We start from the raw sequence: 25,456 nt of genomic DNA, 5'->3' as shown, positions 1-25,456 counted from the left end.
AAACAACAAACCCACAAACATTTTTTTTAAATGCACCTCAGTTTGCAAAATAAAAACCAAACTGCTTTTAAAATCAACTTTTAAAATCCAGTTTAAAACACATTTTGCACATTAAAAAAGCACCCTGTTAATTTGAAACACACCATTACCATCAGTTTGCAGCCATATACTTAAAAAAAAATCACCTATATTTTTTTACACAGAGAGAGAGAGAGAGAGTGAGAGTTTAAAACACAGTTTGCAACAAAATACTTTTCAATAAACCCACATGCATTTAAAAGCCAATTGCAGAAAGTTACGCCCCCCCCCCCACCCCACCCCCATATGTGTTTGGGCCTTTGGATTAAAGAACAAGCAAAAATGTTAGTTAGTATTACCCCCAAATCCCTATCCAACCTGTGTAATACCTGAAGTTATTAAGCAAAACTACAGTTAAACTGGTTTTTACCTTGGCCCGGTGATGAAATGCAGTTTAAAGTGATTGGTTCCATGCTAAACAGATCACACTGCAAGAAACATAGGCACCATTATTTACTAAGACAGCACGGCCAACGAGTGATATAATAGAATATATATTTTCAGAGTTAAAAACAGGGAGCATGGCTCCTTTTGCAGTCCAGCAGCCATTCAAGAGAGTTTCTGTTGAAAGAGTCTCCAAAATACATGAGGTTTTTACACCATCCTAAGCCTTTGTTTCAAACAGACTTCAAAATAGGAGCTAGCAGGTTGATTTGATTGCTACAACTCTCAAATAATAGCTACTTAAGGCCATTAGGCACCCCTCCCTAACATTCCCTTTTGTGATCTGGGGTGGGGGAATTTGTTATACCAATAAAATAAAAACCAGCAGGATCTTATTAAAAGGGAAAAGGCAAAATGCCACATTTATTGTGCATACAGAAAGAATCATAGTAAGCAGTTAGTTATAGCTATAACATTCCATTCAATTTCATATTTACTCACACATTCATTCATACACACACACACAGAGAGGTTCTGCAAGGTTGTTATCATAGTTACCAGCCTTAGAGTTGCTCATGCCAAGCCACTGGCCAGGTGGCCTGGACACGAGGAGGGAGCAGGGCCTTGTCAGATGCACATCTGACGCGCCTGGAAGTTGGTTTGCAGAATCAGACCCCAAAGTTTTCCATTTCTAGAGTCCATTTTTATAGGAATTTATTGCTATGCCAGCCTATGGGAATTGCTTCATCATGCTGTTGCTGAATCAATCAGCAGATGGCACATTCCTGACGGCTCCGTCTTGTTCTTCGGTTCTCCCATCCTTGAGGCTGTTGGGTGGATTCCAGTCTGCCCTCCGGGGGTCCTCTGGTTGACGCCTTCTTTGGCCGACAGACACTGGATTCTTAGGCTGGCACCTCCCTGATCATTCAGTTATTATCCACACCAAGCATCCATCCACATACATCCTCTATCTCTATTTTAAAGCACAATTGTTAACAAAGCCAGATAAATACAACAAAAGGGCGGGGAGTCTCTGTGTGCTCTTTCTGTTGTTACAAAGTGTTGCTTTGAGAACAGACTCTGTCTAGGATGTACTAACACAATTAGCAGCTTGCAACTTTCACACGGAGAGGGAGAGAAACAGTACCAAAACCCAAGAGACCTCTTAATTAGTAATACCCTGCAATTTAAACTATGGGGAATCACACTCATTTGTGATTTTAATACAGAACTTCTTTAGTATGATCCAACAAATTAAGCTGTCTGCACAACCGAGCTGCTTTTGGCCACATTTTTTTCCTTTTAGTTAAAATACATTTTTCTGTAGGGCCTTCTTACAGTATTAAACAGTAAATCACCAATCTGTAATGTAACTGTATCCATTTCCAAGTGGGGACCCTTTGCAGATCTCAGTAAATGTCTTTGGGGCTTGTTTTTTAAACATGTTTCTTTCATGCTTAAACTTTGGGGTGGGGGGTTGAAATAAAATGGTTGTATCACAACCATAATAAGCACCCACAGCTTTTAAAAATTTGTCTTTCGAGCAAATGATTGTTCTAAAGCATGGTGAAGATTTGTGAACCCTTCAAACATTTCAGTTTTGGGTTAGACCCGTGTGTGTGTGTGTGTGTGTGTGTGTGTGGTGGGATTTTTTGGTTGGTTGTTTTGGGTTTTTTGGGTAAATAGAGTATTTTAAACTTTTAATGGCTTTGAATTGCTAGAAAGAGTGACCCATAGCATTCAAACAACTCCTGGGTCATATTTAAACTGTCCAGTAGAGTTCTGCCAGTTCCTGGGTCATTTTCACTGTCCAATAGTGCTCTACCAACTCCAGGGATTATATTTAAACTGCCCAATAGCATCTGCGAATTCCTGAGGTTTTATTTCATTTCATATTAATCCGAACTCACCCACCCGCCTCCCTTACTATGGGTGCACACCCATCACATTTATCCCTCTAGCAACAAGGGTAAGTAATCACAGTTACCTTCGCTATTCAGTGGGGGTGTGAACAGGATGAGTCAACTCTATTGTACTCAAACACATGTCTGAACCATCCCTGTTTTGTTTTCCTGTTGTAAGCAGAGGCAGGATGAGCTCTACCCTGACATCTGGTGGTGAGTTGTGGGAAAGGACTTCAGGAGCTGATCTCGTTTGCACAGGACACTCACCCCACCTAGCATGAGCCCACAGGAGCCCAAATGGTCACTTTGGCGGCTGTGGGATCCCCAGTTTCTCTGTTATAGGGGCAGAAAGAATAAAGTGCTGTTATCCTGATTATGTGAATCAAGGACAGTAGAACTGTCCTTGGCCTTTTATGACGGAGGGACTCGCCATCAACTAAGTAGCACTCGCTAGGCAAGGGACAAGGATTCCAAAACCCAGTGAATTGAGAGAGTTTGGAGGTTTGTGCCTGGTGATGTGAGCCCCCTTCTGAGGGCCCCAAACACCAATTGCACTTTCTCTCCATTGTGTAATGTCAGAGGTAATTTTGATTCTATTAGGAGTTTGGTTACAGACTGCAGAGCTGATGTCACTTTGGGTTCACGGTGCCCCAGCTCTGAGGCCCCCCTACTACTTAACACAGTATTCAGTGATTTCAACTTGTCATAGGGGAGCTTCAGTGCCCCGCTGGTGGGGGGCTTGACCCGGTTTTGCATTGTGTTACTGGGAGGGAACTCCTAGATACTGAATCCAGCCCCTGTTGTGGCCAACTCTGATGGGCAGAAGGGTTACACTGTAAACACATTTTTAGGATTTGTTCCCCTCCCACTTCACAGCTTTTTGCTGTAAATGGGTCTCTTTTACACAAAGACACAAGACCTAGGTTCTCAAAAACCATTTTTTTTTCATTTAAAAGTCATACAGCTTCTTGAAAACAAACCCAGAGGCTCCATTAAAACTTTTAGCTCACTTAAGGGCCAGAGACCTTCTAACAGAAACACAGATAATCACAAAGCCCTTTTCATTCGATTTTTTAAAATCTACAGCAGCCAAGTTTTATATTGCATGTTTGTCCCTTCATCATTCTCTCAATTAATCCTTTTAGATTTCTTACAAATAGACTGTTTCTTAAGCAGGGTTCTGTCACTTTTTGTGTGGACCAGACGGTCAATGTAACGCTGTAAGCAGGCATCTTCCAGTTTGGACATTGTCTTTAAAACAAGGTCAGGGTCTCCACTGAATTGCACAGCATTTCTCAAGGTCACCCCTTGCGCTAAATGTTCTTGGGTTAGGCACAGACGTTGCATAACATAACCTATGGCAATAATAGTGTTCAATAAGCTTTCCAAACATAGCTCAGCACACAGGTCCCAGAGCTTGCAGTTTCTATCCATTGAAGTCCAAGTCACACAGTCATGGTGCCATTGGGCTGGGGCATCTATGACACAGCCCTCACCATTTTCAAAAAGCTTTTCCCTAAGACAGTGATGAAGAACAGCATAAACAGCAACGCGGACAATAGTCCGCATAACATTTTTATGCTCGTGATGTGGCACTGATTCAGCGAGTTCCATGCCAAGCCTCCTCCTAAACTCCTCGTAGCCGTCCTCCTCGGAGTCATCTTCAACAATTTCTAGCGGCGTTGAGCAAAAACAAGGCGGGCCTGGTTCACCTTCGCTGCTTGATGTTACGCCGTCCAGGGCCTCCGGGTCCCCTGGAAAGGCATCGTCAAGCTGTCGAGAGATTTTCAGAGAAGAAACAAGCGTAAGTTCCCACTCCTTGTTTTTAGATTTACACAACCCCTGGTTCCTAACCTCATTACACGCAATCATCGACCGTCGCTTCTTAATCATTCATGTACCTGAGCTATGTCTTTTCCATTCACCTTGTCTGCCAGTGCCTCCCCCAAGCCATGATCGCCTTCCTCCTCCAGGGTGGCGGATGACGAGAGGCCACCATGCTCATGGGGGTGTCTCATGAGCAGTTGGGCTTCAGGTTCGGATTCTGGCATATCCATCAATGGCTGGGCCAAAGGAATCCCCTTGGCTTCTCTCTCATCCTCTTCAGAACTGTCGCTGCTGTAGCGCTTTCTCCACACAACTCCAAAGGTCCTCGGGGCTAAAACAAAGTCTGAAGTTCTCACAGGGGTGGTAAAGGAGTCCACGTTTCCTCTCAGCCTTTCCACAATTTCTAAAACACGTCTTCTTGGTAAGAGATGGCCTCCTCTTCCCAGCGCTGGGACTTATGAGGTGATGGTTCTGCACTCTGATTGGCAGAGGACATTGGAAGGAGTCCTTCGAGGGGTCACATGACCCTCTTCTGGGTGGTTGAGCCCGTCCCAGAACCCACCCTATTTTGGTCGAATCTCCTTTTGGGGCTGTCCTCTGTGGCCAAAACCCATCGCGATTGGTAGAGGGTGGTGGGAGGAGTTCTTAGAGGGGTCACACGAGCCACCTCCTAACGGGTCACCCTGCCCCAGAATTCCCCCCAATTGGGCAAATCTCCTCTCGGGGTGGTCCCCAGCGGCTGAAACCCCTGCTGATTGGTAGAGGGCAGTGGGAGGAGTTCTTAGAGGGGTCACACAAACCCCGGAACTCCCCCTGATTGGTCAAATCTTCTCTCGAAGCATTCCTGTGGGGGCAGAATCCATCCTGATCAGCAGAGGACAGTGGGAGGAGTTCTTACAGGGGACACATGACACACCTTGCTTCCGGACATGTGTCCACCTTGACCCTGGAAGTAATACTCCCAAGAGGTGGGACTTCCAGTGACCTGTGTGCAGGGCTTACGGGGTCAAGGGGTGGGGTTAACGTTTGATTGATGGTAGGGCTCTTATACTACTCGCTCCCGCTACCCAAAATTGGAACAAAAGAGACGAAAATACTGGAGAGAAAGAAAGGAATGTTTTAAATGTTTTGAATTCTTGTATTGTCCTGTAAATTCTTTTCCCCAAATTAATTCAAAACATTAAATTGTATTTTTGATTTTTCTATGTTTTGTTGTTGTTTTATAACAGAATACAGCAACTATAATACTGGCCAGTATTATGCTTTTATAAATAGAATACAACAACCAGAACAGTGGCCCGTATTAGCCATTCTCCTACTGCTCAGATGCTGTAAGGGAGAGAAGGCTCAGGCCCTGTAAAGTAGGCTGGGTTGATTTTTTATGACTCCAAGTGTTTTTATTACACATCAGGACATCTAGTCATTCTGATGGACGTGCAGCCTCTGGACAAGCTCAGTGATAAGCATGTACATTACACTGCTTGCTCAGGGGTCATTACTATAGAAACAGCCAAGTACTGGCCCAGATCCTCAAATACACCTGAGCTTTAGACTCTGGGTTGTTCTAAATTATGCTGTCTTGTAACAGCCATTGCTGTACGGGAGATTGCTGTAGCACCGGGGTCGGCAACGTTTGGCATGCAGCCCCCCAGGGTAAGCCCCCTGGCGGGCCAGGCCAGTTTGTTTACCTGTCGCGTCCACAGCTTTGGCCGATCGCGGATCCCACTGGCCGCAGGTCCCCACTGCAGGCCAACGGGGGCTGCAGGAAGCCGTGGCCAGCACATCCCTCACCCCGCGCTGCTTCCCTCAGTAAAACAGAAGGTTTATTAGACGACAGGAACATGGTCTAATACAGAGCTTGTAGGTGTCGAGAACCGGACCCTTCAGCTGGGTCCATTTTGGGGGGCAGTGAGCCAGACAACCACGTCTACCCTTCACTCCATGTCCCAGCCAGCCCCAAACTGAAACTCCCTCCAGACCCTCCTCTTCTGGGCTTTGTCCCTTTCCCCAGCCAGGAGGCCACCTGATTCCCTTGTTCTCCAACCCTTAGGTCTCACCTTGCAGGGGGGAAGGGCCCAGGCCATCAGTTGCCAGGAAACAGGGTGTCGGCCATTCTCTGTGTCCAGACCCCTGCACGCACCTGCCCTCTAGGGATCTAGATCTAGGGATCAGTCCAGCCAGCCTTGACGTCCCTCTCCGCGGAGCTGGGAATGCACCTGGAGCTGCCAGCCCAGTCCTGTCTACTCAGCGAACGGCTTGCTGCTGCTCTTTCCCGGGTCTCCTCCTCCCTCCCCAGCCCTGGAGCCAGACGAACACCCACACACAGGCCTACTGTGCCCATGGCTGTACAGCGGCTGCAGGGCTGCAGCCATCGCGTCCTGGACATATTCAAGGGGAGCCCGATGGGATTGGCCAGGCAAGGAGGGCATGAGCCCTGCCCAGCTAGGATGGGGCACCGTCCCCAGGCTGCTGCATCAAAGCCAGCCCTGGCTAGGAGCAATTCTGCAACCCAGGAGAGATTCTGCAACCATCCGCCTGCTGGAGAAAGACATCAAGGTGAACTTGTCCTAGCTTGGAACTCCCTGTAGCCAATGGGATACATTTGAGTTAGGAAAAAGAAAAGGAGTACTTGTGGCACCTTAGAGACTAACCAATTGATTTGAGCATAAGCTAAAGCTCTCTTCATCGGATGCTTATGCTCAAATAAATTGGTTAGTCTCTACGGTGCCAGAAGTACGCCTTTTCTTTTTACGAATACAGACTAACATGGCTGCTACTCTGAAACCTGTCATGATTTGGGTTAGGGTGAATATATGTCAAGAAGACAAAACCACTCCTTGAGAGGGGCATGGCAGTGAGCTAGGCCCAGCCTGAGGGCCTCAGAGACCCCCTTGTCCCACCCTCTCTGCCTAGCTTCGGAACAGTCTAGGGGGTTCTCTGTGTGTGAAATTCCTCTCACTCTGCCTTCATTACCGGGGCTGGAGGGGGGCTGGACTATTTAGCTGCATGCAGCACATTGGCTTCTTGGGGTGAAGTCCCATCACAGAGAGGTGCACACAGGGCTAGGGAATGGGCAGCTCCCTCAGACAGTCATAGTAGTCCCTGAATCACACATGCACCACGAAGGGCCCATGAGAGTGCTGAGTCCTGAGAGTACCACGGCTCCAGCTGGACTGGATCTCCTAGCTCTCCCCCTTCCCCCAGAAGGTGGGGGTGAGCAGCTCTCAGATCACAAGGGATGCTTTGCCAGCTTATACAAGGCTATTGGAATGCATGGTTTATTGGTGGGAGAAAATGACCTAGAGAGCTGAGGTTGATGGGCCAACAGGCTTTGCAGTCTGCACTGGGTTTGCGTGCTGACGCACACCGTCGGTGAGACCAGGGACAGCACACGCACAGGGCTGTGGACAGCTCTGGACCATGGGCTGGGCTGGGCTCAGAAGCATCCAGCGGAAGGAAGGCTTCGGTATTTCACTAGAAGGGGGAATAGGTCAGAGGCGAATTGCTGATTAGAGCTGGCTCGCTCGTGTTGGCAGGCCCCGCCCTTTACAGACACGCGACTCCATCCTCATGTCCATGCTCCCCGAGCCCTTTAAAACAAGGGTAGCCAAAGGCAATGTTGCCATGGCTGCCCCAAGGAGCTTGGCTGCTGGAGGTTACAGGACACAGGCAGCAATGCTCTACCTTGAACCAAGCGGCTAAGCCAGGAGCATGACATGCCAGAGACCCAAGGTCTCCACCAGCCACACCACCTACGAAAGATGATGCAGCTGGATTCTTTGCAAACTGAGCAAGGCCCTCAGGTCCTCTCACCCACCCTCTCCTGCTCCCCAGGCCTCCCCGCAGATGCTGCTGACTCTGCATTCCAGTGCTGGGGAATGGCAATGCTGGATGGAGACTCCCCTACTGGGGCTGTGCAGGAAGGTCTAGCAGTGTGGGGGCATTTATCGTGGATCAGTGCTCCTGCTCTGTGGCTGATTATCAGCTTCAGTGACCAATTTCTTGCTCTAACAGCACCCAGAGAGCACAGGATTTGCTGTGCTAGCTCACTGCAGCGCCCGAAAGCCAGGTATCCTGTCTCCATAGTCAGAGGCTTCGAGGAAGATATCAGAGACGCTGCAGTGTGTAATTAGGGAATAACCTTCTCTTTGGGGAATGTGCCCCCCTGTAGTCAGTGGCTAGCTCCTGCCCTGTGGAGATGGTTTTATAGTCCTGGTGTCTCCTGCCCTCTCTAACTGGTGATATTTGGATCATCCATATATATGTCTCATCCTTTTTTGAATCCCACTAGACATTTGGGCCCCTCAATATCCTGTGGCAGTAAGTTCCGCTGGTGAATTATGTGTTGTTAAGAAAGCCTTTCACTGGTAAGTCCTGAAAGCCCAAGGTGCCAAGGCGGCTGTGACTGGCTCATGGCTGCTGTGTTCCCTGTGGGAGGGTCAGAGGGGCATCATTCAAGCTGCCTGCCCGCATCCCCGGGTAGAAGTATGGCCGCAGGGGCACCAAGAAGATGCCACTGAAGGTGTAGATGTGACAGCTGCCAGTCACGTTGTAGAAGGACACCTCTCCGGCCTCAAAGTCCAGGAGGATGCCAATCTGCCGAGGCTTCACTCTCAGCATAAGCTCGGGCAGGGGGGAAGTGAGCACTGCATCCTCATCCCCATTGTGCAGCCACACCGTCCCGAAACCAGTCGCTGGTGAGGGCGTGAATATTCCCTGCCTGCTCACACACTCCTCACAGACCCCCAGTGTCCAACATAGCTTGTCCCTCACTTCCACCTCCCAGTAGTGCTTCCCGGCTGTGAACCGCTGCCGGCCCAGGATGCAGGTGCACGTGTCAAACCGCTTGGGGTTACTGGAGACATCCCGCCTCTTGTTGCCCACCCTCACGCTCCGCTGATCCCGGGACAAGAGCAGGTAGGCATTGGCTGTGTTGGGGTCCACAGTCACATGCGCTAGGGACAGAAAGAGAATCACATGGTGCATCCCATTAGTGTCTGTTGGTTACTTATGTCCTGCCCTTTCCTAGCACCTCCCTCAGAGGTGCTGTATAGACTGGAATGAATCCAGCCCCAACCCCCAGGAGCTGGGTCGGTGTCATTATCCCCATATGAGTGAGGCACGGGGGGGGCGGGGTGCGGGGAATTGCCCTCAGTCACACAGGGAGTCAGCTGCAAAGCCAGGAGGAGTCCTGACTCTCCATCTCCTGATCTAAACAGTAGACAACCCTCCCTCACAGATCCAGGAATAGAACCCAGGAGTGCTGACTCCCACCCCCAGCGCCCCCACTCATACCCACTAGACCTCGAAGTGTAACTTACAAATACAGATTTTTTTTTGGTTACCTAACCTACTTCTTATTCTGCCAATCGCTCAGACAAACAAGTTTGTTTACATTGAGGGGAGATACTGCTGCCTGCTTCTTATTTACAATGTCACCTGAAAGTGAGAAGGCATGGAACTTTTGTAGCCAGCGTTGCAAGGTATTTACATGCTAAATATGCTAAACATTCATATTCCCCTTCATGCTTCAGCCACCATTCCAGAGGACATGCTTCCATGCTGATGATGCTCATTAAAAAATAATGCATCAATTACAATTGTGACTGGACTCCTTGGGGGGAGAATTGTATGTTTCCTACTCTGTTTTACCAACATTCTGCACGTATTTCATGTTATAGCAGTCTCGGATGATGACCCAGCACATGTTCGTTTTCAGATTTCACTGCAGATTTGACAAAACGCAAAGAAGGTACCAATGTGAGATTTCTAAAAATAGCTGCAGCACTCGACCCAAGGTTTAAAATTCTGAAGTACCTTCCAAAATCTGAGAGGGACAAGGTATGGAGCATGCTTTTAGAAGCCTTAAAAGAGCAACACTCTGATACAGAAACTACAGAACCCAAACCACCAAAAAAGAAAATCAACCTCCTGGTGGCATCTGACTCAGATGATGAAAATGAACATGTGTCAGTCCACGCTGCTTTGGATTGTTATCAAAAGCAGAGCCCATCATCAGCATGGAAGCATGTCCTCTGCAATGGTGATTGCAACATGAAGAGACATATGAATCTTTAGTATATCTGGCACAAAAATATCTTTCAACGCCAGCGACAACAGTGGCATGGGAACACCTGTTCTCACTTTCGGGTGTCATTGTAAACAAGAAGCAGGCAGCATTATTTTCTGCAAATTGTAACCAACCTTGTTTGTCTGAGCGATTGGCTGACCAAGAAGTAGGACTGAGTGGATTTATAAGCTCTAAAGTTTTACATTGTTTTATTTTTGAATGCAGTTTATATATATAATTCTACATTTGTAAGCTCAACTTTCATGGTAAAGAGACTGCACTACAGTACTTGTATGACGTGAATTGAAAAATAGTTTTTTTTTGTTTTTTACAGTGCAATTATTTATAATAAAAAATAAATATACAGTGAGCACTGTACACTCTTTATTCTGTGTTGTAATTGAAATTAATAGATTTGAAAATGTAGTATACATCCAAAAATATTTAAAAGAAATGGTATTCTATTGTTGTTTAACAGCACAATTAATCGCGTAATTCTTTTTTGAATCGCACGGTTCATTTTTTGAATCGCGCAGTTAATCGCAATTAATTTTTTTAATTGCTTGACAGCCCTAATTTTAATATGGCTAATGTAAACATATACATCCAGGAACAAAATCTGTAGGCCTTAGTTAGAGGATGGGGGACTCTATCCTGGGAAGCAGTGACTCTGAAAAAGATTTGGGGGTAGAAGTGAATAAGTAGTTGAACATGAGCTCCCAGTGCGATACAGTGACCAAAATAGCTAGAGTGATCCTGGGATGCCTAAATAGGGGAATCTCGAGTAGGAGTAAAGAGGTTACTGTACCTCAATAGTGGCACCACTGTGATCCCTACTGTGTCCAGTTGTTGTATCCACAATTCAAAAAGGATGTTTATAAATTGGAGGGTTCAGAAAAGAGCCACAAGCATGATTAAAGGACTGGAAAACATGACTTATAGCAATACAGGCAAGAAGCTCAATCTATTTATCTTAACAAAGAGAAGGTTAAGGGGTGATTTGATTACAGTCTCCAAGTACCTACATGGGGAACAAATATTTAATAATGGGCTCTTCAATCTACCGGCGATTGGTATAACATGGAAGTTGAAGCTAAACAAATTCAGACTGGAAAAAAGGTGTAAATGATTGACAGTGAGGGTAATTAACCATTGGAATAATTTACCAAGGATTGTGATGGATTCTCCATCACTGACCATTTTAAAATCCAGATTGGGTGTTTTCCGACAAGATCTGCTCTAGGGATTATTTTTGGGAAGCTCTCTGGCCTGTGCTATCCAGAAGACCAGACTAGATGATCCCTTCTGTCACTGGAATCTATGAATCTATGATTTGCCTAATTTTGAGACAACGCCGGAGCCAGTAGCCCTGGGGATGATGGAGAAAGGAAGGGAGAATTGAGGCTGTGCAGCTCAAGCCAACAACCCTAATCCAATGACTGCTTCATCTTGAGCAGATACTTTTGAATAACAAATTCCCTTCCAAACTGAGGTGGCACCCCCTCTTCTCTCCCCCAGCTGATACACTGGAAAGGGCCCAGGATGTCTGGCTGCAACAGGCCCGAGGATCACAGCCCTTCAACAGCTGCACCAGGCCCGGGGCTCGCAGCCCTTCAGCCTCTAGGCTGGGCCCGGGACACGCAGCCCTTCATCCTCTAGGCTGGGCCTAGGGCTCACAACACTTCAGCCTCTAGGCTGGGCCCAGGGCTCGCAGCCCTTCAGCGTCTGCGCCGGGTCTGGGGCTCGCAGCCCTTCAGCATCTCCACCTGCCTGCAACTCACAGCCCTTCTGTTCAGCTCTTTGGGACTCAGCCCCAGCCACTGAAAAGTTGGAATTCTTTTTTAAGCAGAAAGTGGATTTGTGCCCATGACTCAAAAGCTGCAGGACAGATTCTGTCCCAGCCTGGCCCCGAGCACAGATTCCCCTGGGATTTGCCTGAGATGGGAGAGGAGGAACGTCAGTTTCTGAGGGGATCTGGAGAGCAGCGCAGGACAGGGGTTGAGAGAGATGCTCTCTCTCAGCTTTGCTGCCAGCACTCTGAGTTGTCTGTAGCTCATATCTGCAGGCTGGGCACTGCCTGACTGCGGGACAGGCTGATGGCACTGCTCTACTCACCGAGACAGGCTGTGTTCTTGGAGCAGAGCTCTTCCTTGCACAGGATCAGACCCTGCCTCATGGTGTCCTTACCTTTCCTGAGTTGGCGTTTATATTCCCTAGCCCTCGGCATGTTTCACTGGCCCTCATTTTCCCTAATAAGGGAGGGGTTTGCTCCTTCCTCTCTTCCCGAAGCCCTGAGGGTCGTCCAGCCCTGCTGAGCTCTCGATGGTTCCCTTGGCCTTGGCCTCACAGCCTATCACGTTTCCCACTTCTGGTTTGGAAGAAACGTGCCTGCGAACATACAGCCGGTCTGGGCTTGGCGAGATGCCGGGTGAGGCCAGTGCAGGGTCTCAGGAAGGGCCATTTTCCAGTTACATAATTTCGCAGAATTTAATGGGACATTGGACCATCAAGTCTGACTTCTTGTATAACACAGGCTAGACAGTCCTTCCACCCTGACACCCCTTCCACCTGGACACCCCAACACCCCAATGGTAGGGAATCTACAAGTTTAAAAATATTGACGAAGTTTAAAAGCTTCAGCTCTTCTCCAGGCTGCTCCTTCCCATAGCAAGAGCCTCACAGAGAGCCTGAAAAGAGAGAGAGAGAGAGAGAGAGAGAGAGAGAGAGAGAGAGAGAGAGAGAGAGAGAGAGAGAGAGAGAGAGTCAGGAATGACAACAGTACTGGCGGGGAAGGTACTACGTTTATAAACAGCAGCTCCTGCTGTAATGTCACATGCTATGCTTGAGTTATGTCAAGGTTACAGAAGATGACGACCATGTTTTCAGAGTCAGAAGCCCAGGCATCAAATAGAAGGGTTGAGCCACTGGCTAGACCAGTACAGTTAAAGTGAGGCACCCTCGTGTTGAGGCAGTTATGCTGGTATAGGAGTGCTAGTCCTGGGATCGCTATTCCTATAGGAGAAGCGGAATAAGCTCCACGGGTATAAAGATGTAGAACTGCAACCACACTAGGCCCTGGTCCACACTAGGAGTTGAGGTCAAATTTAGCAGCGTTAAATTGATTTAACCCTGCACCCGTCCACACGATGAAGCCCTTTTTTTCGACTTAAAGGGCTCTTAAAATCGATTTCCGTACTCCACCCCAGACAAGGGGATTAGCACTTAAATCGGCCTTGCCGGGTTGAATTTGGGGTACTATGGACGCAATTAGACGGTATTGGCCTCCGGGAGCTATCCCAGAGTGCTCCATTGTGACCGCTCTGGACAGCACTCTCAACTCAGATGCACTGGCCAGGTAGACAGGAAAAGACCCGCAAACTTTTGAATTTCAATTTCCTGTTTGCATGGTCACCTGCAGCTTGCCACGCTGGCCAGAGCTCATCAGCAGAGGTGACCATGATGGAGTCCCAGAATCGCAAAAGAGCTCCAGCATGGACCGAACGGGAGGTACCTGATCTGATCTCTGTATGGGGAGAGGAATCCGTGCTATCAGAACTCCATTCCAGTTTTCGAAAGGCCAAAACTTTTGTCAAAATCTCCCAGGGCATGAAGGACAGAGGCCATAACAGGGACCCGAAGCAATGCTGCGTGAAACTTAAGGAGCTGAGGCAAGCCTACCAGAAAACCACAGAGGCAAACGGCTGCTCCAGGTCAGAGCCCCAAACATGCCGCTTCTATGATGAGCTGCATGCCATTTTAGGGGGTTCAGCCACCACTACCCCAGCCGTGTTGTTTGATCCTTCAATGGAGAGGGAGGCAACACAGAAGCAGGTTTTGGGGACGAGGAAGATGATGATGATGAAGTTGTACATAGCTCACAGCAAGCAAGTGGAGAAACCGGTTTTCCCAACAGCCAGGAACTGTTTCTCACCCTGGACCTGGAGCCAGTACCCCCCGAACCCACCCAAGGCTGCCTCCCGGACCCGCCAGGTGGAGAAGAGACCTCTGGTGAGTGTACCTTTTAAAATAGCATACATGGTTTAAAAGCAAGCATGTGTAATGATTAATTTGCCCTGGCATTTGCGGCTCTCCTGGATGTACTCCCAAAGCCTTTGCAAAAGGTTTCTGGGGAGGGCAGCCTTATTCTGTCCACCATGGTAGGACACTTTACCACACCAGGCCAGTAGCACATACTCGGGAATCATTGTAGAACAAAGCATTGCAGTGTATGTTTGCTGGCATTCAAACAACATCCGTTCTTTATCTCTCTGTGTTATCCTCAGGAGAGTGATATCATTCATGGTCACCTGGTTGAAATAGGGTGCTTTTCTTAAGGGGACATTGAGAGGTGCCCATTCCTGCTGGGCTGTTTGCCTATGGCTGAACAGAAATGTTCCCCGCTGCTAGCCACGTGGTGGGGGGAGGCAAAATGCTACCTTGGAACGAAAGCACATGTGCTGTGTATGTAATGTTAACAGCAAGGTTTACCGTGAAAGAGTGTAGCCATTGTTCTAGAAAATGTGTCTTTTTAAAAACCACTGTCTTTTTTCTTTCTTCACCAGCTGCATGTGTTTCAAGGATCACAGGGTCTTCTGCTTCCCAGAGGCTAGTGAAGATTAGAAGGTGAAAAAACGCACTCATGATGAAATGTTCTCTGAGCTCATGCTATCCTGCCACACTGACAAAGCATGGACGAATGTGTGGAGGCAGACAATGTCAGAGTGCAGGAAAGCACAATATGACTGGGAGGAGAGGTGGTGGGCTGACGAGAGTAAGTGGCGGGCTGAAGAGAGGGCTGAAGCTGAAAGGTGGCGGCAGCGTCATGAGAGGAGGCTGCTGGAGGATCAAACCAATATGCTCCAGCGTATGGTGGAGCTGCAGGAAAGGCAGCAGGAGCACAGACCGCTGCTACAGCCCCTGTGTAACCAACCGCCCTCCTACCCAAGTTCCATAGCCTCCTCACCCAGACACCCAAGAACGCAGTGGGGGGGGCCTCCGGCCACTCCACCCCAGAGGATTGCCCAAGCAACAGAAGGCTGGCATTCAATAAGTTTTCAAGTTTTAAACTTTTAAAGTGCTGTTTCCCTCCTCCACCACCCCTCCTGGTGCTTCTCTCCTCCACCACCCCTCCTGGGCTACCTTGGTAGTTATCCCCCTATTTGTGTGCTGAATGAATAAAGAATGCATGAATGTGAAGCAACAATGACTTTATTGCCTCTGCAAGTGGTGATCAAAGGGAGGAGGGGAGGGTGGTTAGCTTACAGGGAAATAGAGTGAACCAAGGGGCGGGGGGTTTCATCAGGGAGAAACAAACAGAACTTTCACACCGTAGCCTGTCCAGTTATGAAACTGGTTTTCAAAGCTTCTCTGATGCGTACCGCACCCTCCTGTGCTCTTCTAACCGCCCTGGTGTCTGGCTGTGCGTAACCAGCAGCCAGGCGATTTGCCTCAATCTCCCACCCCGCCATAAACGTCTCCCCTTTACTCTCACAGATATTGCGGAGCGCACAGCAAGCAGTAATAACAGTGGGAATATTGGTTTCGCTGAGGTCTAACCGAGTCAGTAAACCGCACCAGCACGCTTTTCAATGTCCAAATGCACATTCTACCACCAGTCTGCACTTGCTCAGCCTGTAGTTGAATAGCTCCTGACTACTGTCCAGGCTGCCTGGGTACGGCTTCATGAGCCATGGCATTAAGGGGTAGGCTGGGTCCCCAAGGATAACTATAGGCATTTCAACATCCCCAACAGTTATTTTCTGGTGTGGGAATAAAGTTCCTTCATGCAGCTTTTGAAACAGACCAGAGTTCCTGAAGATGCGAGCGTCGTGTACCTTTCCCGGCCATCCCACGTTGGTGTTGGTGAAACGTCCCTTGTGATCCACCAGAGCTTGCAGCACTATTGAAAAGTACCCCTTGCGGTTTATGTACTCGCCCGCTTCGTGCTCTGGTGCCAAGATAGGGATATGGGTTCCGTCTACGGCCCCACCACAGTTAGGGAATCCCATTGCAGCAAACCCATCCACTATGACCTGCACATTTCCCAGGGTCACTACCCTTGATATCAGCAGATCTTTGATTGCGTTGGCTACTTGCATCCCAGCAGCCCCCACAATAGATTTGCCCACACCAAATTGATTCCCGACTGACCGGTAGCTATCTGGCGTTGCAAGCTTCCACAGGGCTATTGCCACTTGCTTCTCAACTGTGAGGGCTGCTCTCATCTTGGTATTCTTGTGCCTCAGAGCAGGGGAAAGCAAGTCACAAAGTTCCATGAAAGTGCCCTTACGCATGCGAAAGTTTCGCAACCCCTGGGAATCATCCCAGACCTGCAACACTATGCAGTCCCACCAGTCTGTGCTTGTTTCTCAGGCCCAGAATCGGCATTCTACCGCATGAACCTGCCCCATTAGCAACATGATGCCCACATTGCTGGGGCCCGTGCTTTGAGAGAAGTCTGTGTCCATGTCCTCATCACTCATGTCACCACGCTGACGTCGCCTACTTGTCCAGTATCGCTTTGCCAGGTTCTGGTGCTGCATATACTGCTGGATAAGGCGTGTGGTGTTTAATGTGCTCCTAATTGCCAAAGTGATCTGAGCGGGCTCCATGCTTGCCGTGGTATGGCGTCTGCACAGGTAACTCAAGAAAAAAGGCGCAAAACGATTGTCTGCCCTTGCTTTCCTGGAGGGAGGGAGGGAACGGGGGCCTGACGATATGTACACAGAACCACCCGCGACAATGTTTTAGCCCCATCAGGCACTGGGATTTCTACCAAGAATTCAAATGGGTGGCAGAGACTGCGGGAACTGTGGGATAGCCACCCACAGTGCAATGCTCCGGAAGTCGACGGTTGCCTCGGTACTGTGGACACATTCCACCGACTACATGCACTTAGAGCATTTGTGTGGGGACACACACAATCAACTGTAAAAAACGCTTTCCACAAAACCGACTTCTATAAATTCGACCTAATTTCGTAGTGTAGACATACCCTTAGAGACTAACCAATTTATCTGAGCATAAGCTTTCGTGAGCTACAGCTCACTTTATCGGATGCATTCAGTGGAAAATACAGTGAGGAGATTTATATACACCCAGAACATGAAAAAATGGGTGATATCATATACACTGTAAGGAGAGGGATCACTTAAGATGAGCTATTACCAGCAGGAGAGCGGGGAGGAGAAAACCTTTTGTAGTGATAATCAAGGTGGGCCATTTCCAGCAGTTAACAGGAACGTCCGAGGAGCAGTGGGGGGTGGAGGAAGACACTGGCAAGAAGATTTTGAATGGCCCCTAACTTTGAGACACCGGGGGCCTAGATTTCAGAGGTGCTAAATACCCGCAGCTCCCAGGGGGCTTGTGGGCACTTAGGGTGTGTCTACACTGCAGTTACATGCCCACGGCTGGCCGGGGCCACCTGACTCCGGCTCACAGGGCTCGAGCTGAGCAGCTGTTTATTTGTGGTGCAGACGTTCTGGCTTGGGCTGGAGCCCGAGCTCTGGGAACCTCCCACCTCGCATCGTTCTAGAGTCGAAGCTCCAGCCTGAGCCCCAAAGGCTACACCGCAGCTAAACAGCCCCTTAGCCCGAGCCCCGGGAGCTGGAGTCAGCTGGCCTGGGCCAGCCACAGGTGTGTAATTGAAAATCAGCCCCCAGCCGTCTCTGGGTGGGCACCAAAACCTGAAGCATCCAGTGCTGGCCATTTACTCCCTACTGAATCCCTGGACCTGAACTCCATGGGCGAAGCCACATTGCCTGGCCTGCGTTTGGCTCTAGGCTACATCTACTGGGAGCCTAGCAGGTCCTCTAGGTTTGATGTACCGTGAGGGCAGCACCTGGCTCTGGGAAGGCTCAGTAATTGGATGAGTCTGTTCAATTACACGGATCTGCTTCTGGCCAGGTTGCCGCTTGCATTTTGCTTGGGTCTGTAAAACAAAATGAAATCAAAGTGGCTGGTGGAAGCAGCGCAATGAACATTTAAAAAGAATCAGTGGCAGAGCTAATAGCGGGCCGGGGGGCAACTGCCCCCCTCGCCAGCCATTAGGTATACGTGTGGCGCCTTTTCAAGCCAATAGGTATAACTGAAGGTGGAACCACCAATGACCCAGCTGCCTCCTGGTTCCACCACGGCTCAAAATGTAGCTCCGCTGATGCTAAGAATCCAGAGTCTATTGAGCAGGAACATGGGACAGACAGCACCCTTGCTTGGAGAACCCATGCTTTGCAAAATGAGACATGGACTTTCATTCACCCTGCACTGAATTGCAGCCACTTCTGGAGTGGAGCGTAGTAGCTGCATAACAACACATGGATTGCTCGCCCAGCACTGAAATACAAATACCTCTGGGGTGGAGCGCAGCAGCGTATCATAGAACATGAGGGTTGGAAGGGACCTCAGGAGATCATCTAGTCCAACCCCCTGCTCAAAGCAGGGACAATCCCCAGTTTTTGCCCCAGATCCCTAAATGGCTCCCCCTCAAGGATTGAACTCACAACCCTAGGTTTAGCAGGTCAATGCTCAAACCACTGAGCTATCCCTCCCCCCCACAACACAATACAGGGATCACTCACCTGGCATTGAAATGCAGACAGCTCTGGATGGAGCATAGCTGATGTGTAACAGCACTCAACAACACTACACAGGGATCACCCACCCAGCACTGAAATGATGCCACCTCTGGGGTAGGAATGCAGCAGCTGTTGAACAGCCACAGAGCGACACTCCTCACAGTTTAGAGCAGGATGTGAAGAAGACTCTCACTTCCATTCGAAAGCTCTGGGGGAGTTCACAGAAACAGACCATGCTGTTAACCTGAGCTGAACAGCAGCCAGGACACAATAGATTGGGTCTGCACTGCAGGTAACCAGACAACAGCTCTGCCATGAGGGATTCGTTCTGATTGATGGAGGGAGGGATGGGGCAGGGAGCCAGTCACGCTTGGGGAACTAATTCCTTCTCCAGGACGCTTTGCTCCAGGATTTTAGAGCCCAGGCTCTACGGACATTAATTCCTGCACCACCCAGCCGGAAGGGAAGGGCTGGGGCAGGTCTTTGCGCTCCACATGTCACAGGAGGACAAGGCAGAACAACCCATGTCACAGAATGAATCAGTTGCATCGCCTGGACTAGAACCCAGGAATCCTACCTGCCAGCTCTCTGCTCTAACCATTAGACCCCACTCCGCTCGCAGTCAGGATAGACCCCAGGAGTCCTGATTCCTAGACACACACACACACACGTTTCTCTAACCCAGTGGTTCTCAACCAGGGTTACGGGTGCCCCTGGGGGTACGCAGAGGTCTTCCGGGGGTACACCAACAGGCTACACAAAAAGCTTTAGCAAAGCCAGGACAAACTAAAATGTCATACAGACAATGACTTGTTTATACTGCTCTGTATACTGTTGGGTGTGTTTTGTTACAGGATTATAGTCTGTTAAAATATGTGTATATTAAATTCAATATGGGGTTTGTAAAGACAGAGCAGCAATCCAAGATGGCGTCGGATCGGCCATCTTGTGACCGCCATCTTGTTGTTTACGGTGATCATGGCCCAGTCACAACTGGATCCAACCGGTTTTTCCCGCCATTGGCAGCTCCCAGGACAATTTTACCTCAGACTGTTTCCACCCCGGCTGGGGCTGTACCATGTTTTCCCGCCGCTCCGTGCAGGAAGGGCCGGGACTGGCTGAGCAGCGGTACAGTCCGTGCCAGTCGCTGGGCGCGCGCGGCTCCAGCCCTCCCCGCCCCCGGCAGCGCTGAAGGACGCCATTCCTGACGGGGCGAGACGGGCAGAGGCCGTTCGCTCCATTCGACCTGCTCCTGTTCCTGGGTACAACACGGGGCCTGGCTGAGGGGGGCTGGGTGCAGGTGGGCGAGGGGCCTGACCGAGGGGGGAGGTGCGTGGAGGGGGGGGCGAGGGGCCGCGGGTCAGGAGTGAAGGGCATCTGCAGAGCCATGAGGCAGGGATCCCAGGACTGGAATAGCTGCGGGTCAGGAGTGAGGGGCACTGGTGGAGCTGGGAATGGGGGGGAGGGGGAGAGCAAAGGGCTGGCATAGCAGGGGGCTGTGGACAGGAGTGAGGGGCATCTGCAGAGCCGTGAGGCAGGGATCCCAGGACTGGAATAGCTGCAGGTCAGGAGTGAGGCAGAGCTGGGGGGGACAGACCAGGGCTGGCATAGCAGGGGGCTGTGGACAGGAGTGAGGGGCACTGGCGGAGCTGGGAGTGGGTGGGAACCCAGGGCTGGGATAGCAAGGGCTCCAGTCAGTAGTGAGGGGCACTGGCACAGCTGGCGGGGGCAGTCCAGGGCTGGTGTGGGGAGGGGGGGGTGTAGCTGCAGTTCAGGGTCGAAATGCGTGGAAAAAGCAGGTTCGTGTCTGCCTTCGCCATGTCTGGATCCAGTCTGTGCTGCCAGCCCCTTACCATGCACTCGAGCCCCACGTACCCCAGTGAACGGGGCGTCCGCATGCCGCAGGTGTAAAGGAACTGCAGGAAAGCAGCAGGGAGGCCAGCGCGTCCTGGTGCAGAATAGCCCCTGGAACCTCATTAGGACTGAGCAGCCAAGTCCTGATGGCCTAGAGGTGGGGTAGGGAGAGACATTGCTTGAGTTATGGGGGAAACATAGTGTGTTGGGCAGTGCACTCACGCACACCAGCTACCGGGAGTGGGAGTGAGAGTGAGAGCACAGGTCAGGGTCTCGGGGCTATTGCCCTACGGGGCCAGCCAGAATCAGGTGCTTCGTAGGGGTAAAACAAACAGATGTATTATGGTAGCACCCAGGAGCCCCAGTCATGGACCAAGGCCCCATTTTGCAAGGCGTTGTACATTATTCATTAGGTGTATTACAGTGGTGCCCAGGAGCGCCAGTCATCACCAACAAAAAGATGGTGCTTGGCCCGAAGAGCTGACTATCTAATTGCTTAGCTGGGCTGTGGAAGGTGCCCAGGAGACAGGCCAGCAGTTCCCTGAGTGGGGCATGCCTTGGAGGGGTTCTATGTGCAGGACTCAGAATTTGAAGTCTTTGTTGTGTTGCTGTCCCCCATACACAGTGAGGGTCCCTGGATCCCCTCCAGTCAAGAGGTGCTGGACAGGATCTGTTTTCTTCCTGCACGGGGCCAGATCCTTAGTTCAGCTGCGCTCGTATCCAGCCTGGCAGAAAGGAAGGGGGATCAGACCCATGGCCCATCTAGCCTGTCACCCCACCACAATCGCTGACTGGGGGCTCTGCTAGGAGCACAACACTATCTGGCCTGAAAGCAGCCTCTGAGCCACTTCCCCGAGGCGTCCTTCCATCAGCCAGTGGGTCCTGGCTCAGGGCACAGCCTGTCCCGTCTGAGCCCCACCACTAATCCCCGTCTCTTTCCCTCACAGAGATCCTCAGCGTTGTCCTCGTGAAGAAGGAAAGAGAATGGAAGGTAAGCAGGCCGAACCTGTTGCCCTGGTGTCCCCCTGGGGATATGCTGTATGCATATTTCATGCTCCTCCCCCTCCAGCCTGTTGAGATTCATTAGGAACCTGAGCTTTTCCAGGCTGGATCAGATCCCTGCTCTGTCTAGCCCATCATCCGTCCCCAGCTAGGCTTGGGTATGTCTGCCTTCCCACCGCGCTGGATCAGACCCAGCTTGTCCAGCTAGCCCCATATCTCCCCCCGACACACACACACCGGATCAGACCACTGGGACCAGTGAATCAGCCTGGGTGGGAGGAGGTGCAGGAGAGTGCCAAGCATGGGGGCAGTATGTACCATTGGCCAGGAAGGTTATTGAGCCCCCGGCATGGACTGGGCTGGGGGATGTGGAGCAGCGGGTTAGGCTGGTGCGGCAGAGGGAGCATTCGGCACGGCAGGAAGGTGGTGGAGATGTTGGGCCAATGGCCTACAGGGCTTTCCTAGGGGAACACGGAGACTCCCCTCGTTCCATTTCTCTGTGCGCAGCACAACGTCAGGATGGGAATGGGGCCAGTAGGGGCTCCCTAGGAGGCTGCTTCCCCGGAGCTGGGCTTCATGTTCTTTGCCACGGGAGGCACAGACTGTCCCCCAGACCTCTCCACAGTGCAATCCTGTGGGGGTTGGATGGGCAGGTGCAGCAGGCGGAGAGAGGCGACCTCAGCTGAGATTCAAAGCGAAGGAGACTCGATGAGGCAGAGGCTCAGGGAGCAGGGGCTGTTGGGGAAGAGGCTCCTGCATCTGCAGCAGCAAGGTGAGTGGAGGGAGACCAGGGGCAGGGGGCGCTGGCAGAGCAGGGTGAAGCCCAGAACCCGCAGGGGCTGCCCGCGGAGGGAGCGCTGTAGGAGAGGACTGCGAGCTGGGGCCTGGGGCTTGGGACAGGGCAGCCAGGTTCTCACCTGTCACAATGGCTGGTCGAGGGGTCTGAACAGGTTCCAAACACCCTGCCAGGCTAGCTGGCGTGGCGAAGCTGCAGGTGCCCAGCATAGTGCCCGGGGAGGGAGGGGGCCCTGATGGTAGTTGCCTGGGATTGCTGCTCGGCCGGCTGTTCCCTGGGCACTGCTGAGAGCCCACTTAGTTCAGCAGCAAGGCAATGCCAGGCCCCATCTGTGGCCGGGCATGGACACTTCTGTGACAGCGAGAGATGTGACTGGGCCCTGAGGATGTCCCGGGCACATGGGCACAAGCCCTGCTCCAGGTGGGGAGGGAGCCCAGAGCCAGGGGGGTAAAAACCAGCCCACCTCCCGATGGCATCATGCTAGGCCCTGAGTCCCCAGGGGCGGGGCATGGGCTGGGCCATTTGAGCAGCAGGGAGGGGCCTCGGCAGGTGCTGACAACCCCTTTCTTCCCCCTTGCAGTCGGTGCAGGCTTTGATCAATGACTTCCAGGGCACCCCCACCTTCAACTACAAGGCAGCTCACGTCTTCTTCCTCAGCCGTGAGTATCGGGGGTCGGGGGATCCCCCAGCTGGGAGCCTGGGCAGCAGCACACTGGAGCCTGGGGGTGGGGGGTCTCTCTCTGCCGGCAGGCCAGTGCGCAGCACCCTGATTATGCTCTGCCCTCCTGCAGGGGATGCAGCCCCAGCAGGCCAGACCGAATGACCCCACCTATCCCTTCCCCCACTTCTCCCCCACGGGCCTGCCTCCAGCCAGCACGGCTCACAGACATCTGCAGCGTGTGCCCAGAAAGGCGGCCTCTGGCTACCATTCCCAGCATGCATTGCTTCATCAGTCCCAACTCGGTGGGGGGATGGGACAGCACCAGAATACCCAGTTTGTCAGGGTCAGATCTGCTTCTCCCCATTACAGCGGCAGGGGGAGCCCAAGTCCCCGTTTCTCCTTGTGCATCATCCTACGTGGTACACTCCGGTCACTCAGCCCTGCCGAGGGGCTGAGGGCAGGGTGTGAGACAGGGGCTGTGTAGGAGAGATTGTGGCTCCCCCTCGCTGCTGATGCTGCAGAAGGCGAGAACCCGGCATGACTCTGGTTTGGGGGGGCATCGTTGACTCCTGTGTGGCCCTGCTGGCTTGCCCAGGTTCCCCACAGGCGTGCAGCACTACTGCCCCTGCTGTGCCCGGTCTGGCCCCGTCCGTGGGGGCTGGCGCTGTGCTGGGGGTCCTGAGCCCTGTGCCTGTCACTCCCACCCACTGCCTCTGCCTTGCAGCCTGTCCTGAGCCTCTGTTCAAGGAGCTGAGGAAGTCACGGATCACCAAGGTCATCAAAACCCTCAAGGAGATCAACATGGCCTTCCTGCCTTACGAGAGCCGGGTGAGGGGTGGCCGGGCTTTGGAGGAGCAGGTCCGTGTGGCGGATGGTGACGTACGACACCCCACCCTTCGTGTTTCATGTGGCTTGGCGGGGGAACCTTTCCCTTCTAGGGCCCCAGGTTTGACGCCAGCACAGGGCAGCAGGGACTAGCTGGCTGCTCACACCCTGTGAGACGTGGAATCGCTGGCTTGCACTGGGTGGGAATGGTAGATGTATGGAGAAGGAGGGCCCTGCCTCCCTGGCTTTACCAGCTCTTACTGGTGGTTTATACTAGGCCTGCAAGACAGCCCGATACTCCACACGCCTGCCCTTTACCCAACCACCCCATCCCCTCCTTGTGTCATCAGTGGATTTCCCCCCTCCTGCCCCTGAGGGGCAGGACTGAGGTGTCAGCCCCATTGCATTGATGGGGAAACTGAGGCACAGAGAGACATGAGCCTGGTCTACACACAAAAGCTTTGTTGGTATGGGTTTGTTACAGGGACATGAGAGAAAAAGTCCCCCTGTAACTGATGCAGCTGTGGTGGCAGAGCCCCTGGGTAGGTGCCGTTACGCTGGCAAAGCAGTCCTTTCGCCACTCTAGCTGATTTCATCTGGGGTACCGGTGCCAGCTGTGCCAAGAGAAGCTTTGGCTGGTAGAAGCTGAGTGTCCGTCAGGAGGCTTTGCTGGCTCACCCGTCCCGTTGCGCCAGCAAACCCTTCACGGGCTGATACTATTTATTGGTGTCCAAGCACGTTTGTCCCCATGGCTCGTTCTGTTCGGCCAGTGAAATAAGCGACAGCGGCAGACGCGCCTTGATGCCGGGTTTGCCCGTGGCTATGCTGGGGCTTTCGCCAGACGAGAAGCGTCGCCAAGCCCCCTCCCCCAACATTGAGGGCACCTGGGAGTCTGCAGCCAAGTATGGACCTGAACCTGGGGCATCTTCATCCCAGGCTGGTGCATGAATCTCTGGCTCGCTATCCCTCTACCACAACAGGAGTGGCACTGGCAAAGGGATCTCTCCCTCACTAGGGGCTCGCTACAGCTCCGCCAGGCTGGCCTGATCCAACAGCGCATCTTAGGGGCGTGGTATGGGGCACAGCTGGCCTGGCTGCAAGCAGTTGGCACCGGGGTCTGATCTCTGCTCTCCCCCGTCCCCAAGGTGTACTCCCTGGACAGGCCATAGAGCTTCCACAACTGGTTCAGCCCCTACTGCTTTTTCGAAAAGAACAAGCAGATGGAGAATCTGGCAGAGCAGATTGCCACATTGTGTGAAACCCTGGAGGAGTATCCAGCCATCCGCTACAGGAAGTGAGTGTGTCCAGGGGAAGGGGTACCCAGCTATCCCCTATAGGAAGTGAGTGTGCCATGGAGAAGTACCCAGCCATCCTCTACAGGAAGTGAGTGTGCCCAAAGGGCGAGGGTACCTGGTTACCTCCTACAGGAAGTGCAAGTGCCCCTGGGGGAGGAGCTGTTTCTGACCCACAGGGTTTGTCTTT

This window comes from Lepidochelys kempii, chromosome 20, assembly GCF_965140285.1.
Source record: "Lepidochelys kempii isolate rLepKem1 chromosome 20, rLepKem1.hap1, whole genome shotgun sequence".
Taxonomy (NCBI): Eukaryota; Metazoa; Chordata; order Testudines; family Cheloniidae; genus Lepidochelys; species Lepidochelys kempii.
The sequence above is the reverse complement of the archived record's forward strand: the minus strand, read 5'-3'. Positions refer to the sequence as shown.